The sequence below is a fragment of the Phalangium opilio genome, unplaced genomic scaffold, assembly GCF_054372755.1.
Source record: "Phalangium opilio isolate 3A_F unplaced genomic scaffold, DU_Popi_V2 ptg000082l_1, whole genome shotgun sequence".
NCBI classification, from domain to species: Eukaryota; Metazoa; Arthropoda; class Arachnida; order Opiliones; family Phalangiidae; genus Phalangium; species Phalangium opilio.
The window spans coordinates 20,786,629-20,795,352 of NW_028324189.1; the positions used below are offsets into that span (position 1 = coordinate 20,786,629).

The window sequence follows — 8,724 nt, forward strand, 5'->3', positions numbered from 1 at the left end:
CACTCTTCCCAACATCGGAACATTTAGAGCAAGGTTACTAAAACGAATCACATGCGCGATAAATAGTTCCCTCATCATTACTCTATTAGCGTTTAAATATTTGGCAAGACGCGCTTGTGCATTTTTGTCCCACGTCAAGACGAGGTTTGTGGGATGATTGCTGGGGATTTAGTGCCAAACAATTATAGAATTCACTTTACGGTGCGATGCCCATTTGTAGTTTGATGAGCGGGAAAGCAAACTAAAAGGGTGAGCCTGGGAAGAATGACGTTACATAACTAAAGCATTAAGAGGATACAGAGTGTCATCCTTCTTCTATTATCCCCTTCTGATAATACTGGATCATAGCGGGAAGGCAGATGACAAAGGCTTGTCATCCCCGATTGTTTAATTTGTAAAAGGTTTGCGGCTAAACCTTATCATGCTCCAACAGCACCCCTACCGTTAGAAAGAATCAACAAATCGCCCCATTTAGGGTAACAGCAATAGATTTTGCAGGACCGTTGTACATATCTAGCGGGAAATTTAAAACCAAGTATTACATCTGCTTGTTTACTTGTGGTGTAACTAGGGCGATGCGTTTGGAACTGGCGCACTCAATGAAAACGGACGATTTCTTGCTGGCATTCAGGCGTATGGTCGGTAGGAGAGGAATCCCACATTCGATATTTAGTGATAATGCTCTCACTTTTAAGAGAGGGGACCAGGATTTCCAATCGATTTGGAAAAACTTAAACACAAACCAATTGAAAGAAATTTTGCGGACAAAAAGGTATTTCATGGAATTATATTGTGTATTTATATTATATTATATTATATTATATATTTTAGTTAATTCGACATTACGGCTATGAACAAGGGGGAATAGCTCAGTGGTTGAGCATTCGACTGCAGATCGAGAGGTCCTTGGTTCAAACCCGAGTTCACCCTGTAATAGCACGGATCATTCCGTTATTTTAGTTAAATCGACATTACGGCTATGAACAAGGGGGAACAGCTCAGTGGTAGAGCATTCGACTATAGATCGAGAGGTCCTTGGTTCAAACCCGAGTTCCCCCTGTAACAGCACGGATCATTCCGTTTATTTTAGTTAAATCGACATTACGGCTATGAGCAAGGGGAAGAGCTCGGTGGTAGAGCATTCAACTGCAGATCGAGAGGCCCTTGGTTCAAACCCGAGTTCCCCCTGTAACAGCACGGATCATTCCGTTTATTTTAGTTAATTCGACATTACGGCTATGAACAAGGAAGAATAGCTCAGTGGTAGAGCATTTCAATGCAGATCGAGAGGTCCTTGGTTCAAACCCGAGTTCCCCCTGTAATAGCACGGATCATGGCGTTTATTTTAGTTAATTCGACATTACGGCTATGAACAAGAGGGAATATCACAGTGGTAGAGCATTTCTTATGCAGATCGAGAAGTCCTTGGTTCAAACCCGAGTTCCCCCTCTAATACCACGGATCATTGCGTTTATTTTAGTTAATTCGACATTACGGCTGTGAACAAGGGAGATAGCTCAGTGGTAGAGCATTCGACTGCAGATCGAGAGGTCCTTGGTTCAAACCCGAGTTCCCCCTGTAACAGCACGGATCATTCCGTTTATTTTAGTTAATTCGACATTACGGCTATGAACAAGGGGGAACAGCTCAGTGGTAGAGCATTCGACTATAGATCGAGAGGTCCTTGGTTCAAACCCGAGTTCCCCCTGTAACAGCACGGATCATTCCGTTTATTTTAGTTAAATCGACATTACGGCTATGAGCAAGGGGAAGAGCTCAGTGGTAGAGCATTCAACTGCAGATCGAGAGGCCCTTGGTTCAAACCCGAGTTCCCCCTGTAACAGCACGGATCATTCCGTTTATTTTAGTTAAATCGACATTACGGCTATGAACAAGGGAGATAGCTCAGTGGTAGAGCATTCGACTGCAGATCGAGAGGTCCTTGGTTCAAACCCGAGTTCCCCCTGTAACAGCACGGATCATTCCGTTTATTTTAGTTAATTCGACATTACGGCTATGAACAAGGGGGAACAGCTCAGTGGTAGAGCATTCGACTATAGATCGAGAGGTCCTTGGTTCAAACCCGAGTTCCCCCTGTAACAGCACGGATCATTCCGTTTATTTTAGTTAAATCGACATTACGGCTATGAGCAAGGGGAAGAGCTCAGTGGTAGAGCATTCAACTGCAGATCGAGAGGCCCTTGGTTCAAACCCGAGTTCCCCCTGTAACAGCACGGATCATTCCGTTTATTTTAGTTAAATCGACATTACGGCTATGAACAAGGGAGATAGCTCAGTGGTAGAGCATTCGACTGCAGATCGAGAGGTTCTTGGTTCAAACCCGAGTTCCCCCTGTAACAGCACGGATCATTCCGTTTATTTTAGTTAATTCGACATTACGGCTATGAACAAGGGGGAACAGCTCAGTGGTAGAGCATTCGACTATAGAAAGGCGTCGCGCCGAATAGCGATAACGCGCAGAGTGAAGTTGTGTGTATATTCCTTAAAAGGGATACTCTGAAATAGATTTACTCTTTCCTAAATGAAATTGAAAGAGCACATAAAAAATTAATTCATCAATTGCAAACGTGATTCCATCCACAATATTAAAGAAGATATGAACAAATAAGTTTGGGTAATGGCGTGTAATGGACACTACACGTTAGGCTTTCTCGCAAAACACTGAGAGTACCCATTTTCTCATATGATAAAAAATTAAGGTTAAGCAATGTTTAACTTCTGAGTATCTCTATATTTCAAGGGATGCTATAAAGATGGTTTTCGTCATTTTGTTTGGTAAAGTCTTCGATTCCCGTGGGAATACCGTATAAATGGAAAACTGTGTGCTAGAGATAAATTGAGACCGCGTTGCGATTTCGACACGTTTCTGAAGACTATACCTTCCTCAGGGAATAGCTATTTAGCTAAGTCAATCCCTGCAGATTTCTATACGAGATTTTGTGTTGAACTCACGAACTGGAACCCGCGGTCAAACTGATAGACAATAAATGCTTTTATCTCATTTCGTTTGAAGTTTTCTTATTTCGCTTTTATTTCTAAAATAATATATTTTCTTGGAAAAAAACAATCTAGAGGATCTCTGTATCCGTTGGTTTCTTATCTTTCGGACCATGTTCAGCCTCGTCCTATATTGTGCAGTAATACAATGTGGGTATTAGTTTGTACTTCGACGCTGAAGAAGAAGTAGAACTAGTTCTTACGGTTTTCGGATATTTTAACATGGCAAGTAAGAAGAAATGGTTAGGGATCAATACGGTAATAGTAATCGTGGAAATGTGTAAAGCATTAAAGAACTCAAATAGGCTCTAACCTTTTTTATCTCTGACCTACTGCCGGAACTACACAGCGCTTCACAGTTCAATTGTAATTGAAGTAAAAGGTTAGATTTTCATCAGAAATTAATAACCTGAAGCGTGGTTACATTTCATTAGATATCATTATAATTTAAATAAATTATAATAATATGTCGAATTTGTAGTGTTGAGAACTTTGGGGTTTGCATTATAGAGCATCTTGTTTTGTTTTCCTTCTATCGAAAAGAATTCTAAGAAATGCGATAAATCTATCCGAATTCTTACCCGGTGGATTTCGTTTTTACTTTACAATAAAAATAAAAAGAAAAATTCTGAAGTTCTACAGTAATAAAGAATTCATTAAATACATTGGGCTGAGCAGTATAATATATCGTTTAAAAAACTTGAAATAATTCAATTTTCTTTGTGCCCATAAAACCATGGCTTGACCAAACACCTTCTCTGTAAACACAATGAATTCAATTTCATTAGAATATTTGCATATTGATTAATAAAATCGAAAGAGCAGACATGCAAGTAACAGTATATACCTACCGAATTTCTTTCTGCAATATTTAGCCGTTACCGGCGATTTAGAAAAATATGATTTAAAATCGGTTCAGTAATTCCTGAGATTACTTCTACATACAAACAAACAATCATAAAAACCCAGAAAGAAGGAAACAAACATACATACAAAACAGATATACAATCAATTAAATCAAATTTACATCTTTATATTATAATATAAATATTAATTTAATCAGTTCTAGTGTAGATTTTAATTAATGAAAGAGTATTTAGAATCGGTAAAGTGGTTTCTGATATTGGCCCTGCACACAAACATACAAACAAAAAACATATGCTACCTATTTATTACATTAGTATAGATAGGTGCAGTTGGTTTTACGAGAGTTCTGCACATTTATCACAGTCTTGCCATGTAATTCCTGCAATAATGAACCAAGTCGTATTCCATTTATACAGCGTATTACTTTAATAAAAACCGAACATTGATTTTTTCTTAACTTACTTCATTCTGACCGCAACGACAAACACAAATCTTCTCAATTTTCAAATTAAAACTCGCGGTTAGCAGTACTCCGCTTTATATTCGAAAAATTAAGGAATTGCTGCTAGTGAAGGGGACGTAGAATTTCTTTCTCGAGAAAAACCTTTTGAATCAAAGTTTTAGGTTCCTAAAAGGTTCTTGATAAAGCTTCTTTGTTCTTTTAGAAGGATTTCATTTTTGCAAAGAACTTTTTTCCCGGAACAAATTAGAGTTTCTTTGTCTTTGCCCGCTTTTTATAGAGTTTTAAAGTTCAACAATCCAGGAGGGGGACTTAATGATCAGTGACATTAAGAGTTAGTAAATCGTAGCTCGGTAGAATGCTTAGTTATTCACCAGAACTTTGCCTGGGGAGCGATAACAATATTGTGAGCCATAGAGGAAGTTTTGGATATAGATGTGAAATTGCATTATTTTTTGAAGTCATAATTTAGTTTATTTAAATATGATTTATTTTTGTTGGTTCTCAACGCCAAAACACAAACTATTGATACAGTTATTGATAATTTGACGGTAATATAAAGGCGAAACACCGTGGTAAAATTGATTTATGCTAGAAATCAGTAATTTTCAGCGGTGGCTGTAAATTAAAGGTTAAATTACAGGTAACGTCTCCAGGTAACTTATATTGACATTATTTTTTCATTTGGAAGAGGAATAAGTCTGCTAAGCCTAACAGAACAACAATAAAATTGGAATAAAATAGGAAAATATTAATTTTTGTTCTGAATCCAGAGAAATTTGAGCTAGCAAGACTTATATTTTCACATACCTCACTGCATTGCTTGATTTGCTATGGATGCCATGTAACTTTCCGTTCAATCATTTTCAATTTTTTATATAATCGATCCTTGCAGTTACTACAAGCTATCGAGGTTATCGAGGGTCCGCTAAAAAGTCGCGTTTCGAGCTGGTGTAGCGATGAAACAAATTTTTCTATGTACTACGCATCGTGCCAGTAAGATGGCGTTAAATATTTTAGTAAATTATTCGCACTTTTCTTACCCAAACTTAAGATTTGTTTTTCCAAAGTGACGCCTGATGACGGGTCAAAACGCGGCCCCTGACGTGAAAAACGACAGTATACCAGGCTAAAGGGAGGTCTCAAGTATACCATCTATACTGTCTTTGAAACAGAAAATAAAACAAATGAAAGGGCGTAATAATAAAGGAGGGCAATCGTAAAATCTGACGGTCATATTGTTTCTGCCCAGAACCTGTCCCTCTGTGACCCCTATTTCCTGCAAGGGCGCCAAAATTGGCTGTCTTTTCTTAGAGGAAGGCTTCCCGAAAGCTGGAAACGATGGGTTTTAAAGGGTCTATTCAATTGCCTCACGTTTCCCATTTTCTGGGCCGAGATGCGATTTTTAAAAAGCCAACAAAATCCTATTTCAAACTGAAGATGCGAACGACCCATGCTCGCCCTTTCTCCCTCGACGTGAGACGCCTCTAAAAGTATAGAAATGCCCAGAAGAAGAAAGTGTTTCAAAAAGAAAAACGTATTCCAGATCTTCTATATATAGTTTATAATACCAACAAGGTGAAAGAGCCTCGATTTCGTCCGAGGTAAAACATAAGAATTCAAAACTACTGAACCTTTCTAATAAAAATCACTTAAATTTCGCAAACTTGATATTTTTGATGTTTGTCGGGTCAGAATTTTAAAAGATGGCGACGTGTTCAACCCTAACTGAGCTGTTTCGCTACGCAGGAGCAGACGCCATTTTGAACGAGACGGAACAAGTTGAACAACGTACCAATAATGCGTTCAATAACTTATGACGTAGTTTTAACAAAACGAACGCAATTGTGAGTTACTAAACGTAGTCCATAACATCTAAACGATGGCCTTTGCGGAAAAATGCCATTGAACATTTTCGACTCAAAACGCTCCGTTGAACCCACTGTACTTCGGTTCAACCACCCAGTTTGGAACACCTTGTTTTCCATTAGCCATGGAAATGAGGAAAATTTCACGTAGTACTAAAAGGGTCATTTGTCCTTCTTTTTCCCAACGTTTCTACCTTCAGAAAACATCCCCAAGGTTCGGTGTACGTTGGCTTCCCTTTGAACTCCGTTGAGGAAAAAAAATGGCCATCTGATGTATCGGCGAACCCGAACAGAGTAGAAGTATGGCCGTTAACGCTATTAACTTGTTTCGGGACTAGGCCTCAAGTTTTTTAGATGTAATAAGGAAATAAAGCGCTTCGGAAAGCTGTCACTAGATGATAAATTATGCAGCTTCTAGAAGCAACCACCTTCGAGAGAGTAACTCCCTTCTCTCTACTCTACATCTTCCCTTACCTTATTTCCCTATCGGATGAATCTGACTTTTTCCACATCCCATGGCCTGTTTCAAGGAGAAATAAAAAGAAACACCGTCCAAAAAAGTGAAGTTCGACAAGCTGAGTGCCGTTCCAGCTCGTAGTAGTGCACAGGTGGTGCGAATGCTCAAGTCCCTCGAGAGAATTGACACTTTTTTCACCTTTCTGGCCAAGAGAATCTGTAATAAAAAAGGGAAGGGCCGCGAACTTCTAACAGAAATTCATCACAAAAATTTATCGTGTGGAGAAAAACCTGAGCTGAGGTTTCCAATGGAGCTCCATCTGTCGAAACTGGGCTAATTAAATCGAAGGAAAATAAAAATAAGGTAGTCTGCAAGTATATGAAAATTTTCTGTGGTTATCTTTTTCCTCTCTGACGAAGATAGTTCCACAATCCATATTCGGAAGCGTCTTGATTTTTTTGGTTGTTTGTGATATTAAAATATTTTAAATTTTTAGAACAAATTCGGCAAACTATTTAAAACTAATCAATTTGGAAATTATTTTAAATTAATAAAAGCAATTAGGAAATTATTTTAAATTAATAGAATAGATTTGGAAATTATTTTAAATTAATAGAAGCAATTTTGAAATTATTTTAAATTAATAGAAGCAATTTTGAAATTATTTTAAATTGATAGAAGCAATTAGGAAATTATTTTAAATTAATAGAAGCAATTTTGAAATTATTTTAAATTGATAGAAGCAATTTCAAAATTTTTTAAAAATTGAAAATTATTTTAAATCTAAATTAATTTGGCAAATGTTTTAAATTAATAAACTAATTCATGTAGTTTTACGATTGCCATAGGCAATTTTGACTAGCAGGGATGGATACTATATAAAGCCTTAGTGTCCAATACTTCCCAGGATAAGAAGTCATTAACTTCTGACGAAATCAATAACAAAATCAAAAGTCCGGCCAAATCAATGGAAAAATCTAAAAATCCAACGAAATTCATCGGATTTTATCAAATTTTGAAATCAAACAAAATTCGACGAGATCAAACGAAATCCGAAGAAATCAAAGTGCATAAGTGCAAATAGGAAACATTTCCCCAGAATCGTACACCTAATTTGTCTTGTGGTGCAAATGTTCTCGAATGGGCGGTGTCACAGGGAAAATACGACATCCAAATCCGTTGGAAACTCATTAAAATGGTAATTAGAAGAAGCATGTTGACCAAGGCAATATAGAATCATTGCACGCTCCTCTGTAAACCTCACTTTCATGTATAGTAACAGCGCAAACACAAATTCTTCCCAATTTTAAGTATAACCATGAACTAACACATACTGATGGACATTTTTCTTTTAAATGAGACATGCATTTCCCTGTCTAAATGACAACGAAGATTTGCACTGCCAAAAATGGACCATTTTCTCATGTTTCGATGGAAAATTTTCGTGTGGAATATTTAGCATTTTAAACTCGATTTAATCAGGTAAAATCAATACTATCTACTTCAATTTAATATTTTTAATATATTATTTAAAAAATGTTAAAATGAAAATCATATTTCCAGAAAACTTACCTTAAATAAAAAAGAAATAAATAAATGAAAATAAACCTTTTAGTAGAACTCGGTCTTTCTTGCAATTGCATTATATGCTTCAAAAATGCTAGGCACATCTTGCACAAATTGGATCAATGTCCTTTAATAGAACGATATGGAAATTTTTAACGTCGCCATGAGTTTAAAATCTCTTCGACTTGATAGTGTTTATGTGCGTGTTGCATCGACTCACAGTGTTGTCATAGACTAAGCACGAATAGAAGGTCAGCATAACGAAAAAGCATTTCCTGGACTTCCACAAGTATTATTTAGATATTTCAGGAAAAGATTCATAAAGCTTAAGTCCCAGAGCATTGGATAATAAGATAATTGGAAGTTTTACAATATAAATTATTTTGGGCAAATAAGGTGATGGTATACACCAATGTTGCATAACACATGTGACAAAACCCTTTCATTTCTTCTACCTTTTTATATTTACAATTAGTCTATGAAATGAA

At 36.9% G+C, this 8,724-nt stretch overlaps 3 non-coding genes across 3 annotated transcripts; all 3 read left to right on the forward strand.

Moving 5' to 3' along the window:
• Nucleotides 1-987: 987 nt before the first annotated feature.
• TRNAY-AUA (transfer RNA tyrosine (anticodon AUA)) lies at nucleotides 988-1,059 on the forward strand. The gene has a single exon. It is a non-coding gene; the product is annotated as a tRNA-Tyr (tRNA).
• Nucleotides 1,060-1,636: 577 nt separating this feature from the next.
• TRNAY-AUA (transfer RNA tyrosine (anticodon AUA)) lies at nucleotides 1,637-1,708 on the forward strand. The gene has a single exon. It is a non-coding gene; the product is annotated as a tRNA-Tyr (tRNA).
• A 316-nt stretch (nucleotides 1,709-2,024) lies between these two features.
• TRNAY-AUA (transfer RNA tyrosine (anticodon AUA)) lies at nucleotides 2,025-2,096 on the forward strand. The gene has a single exon. It is a non-coding gene; the product is annotated as a tRNA-Tyr (tRNA).
• The last annotated feature ends 6,628 nt before the right edge of the window (nucleotides 2,097-8,724 follow it).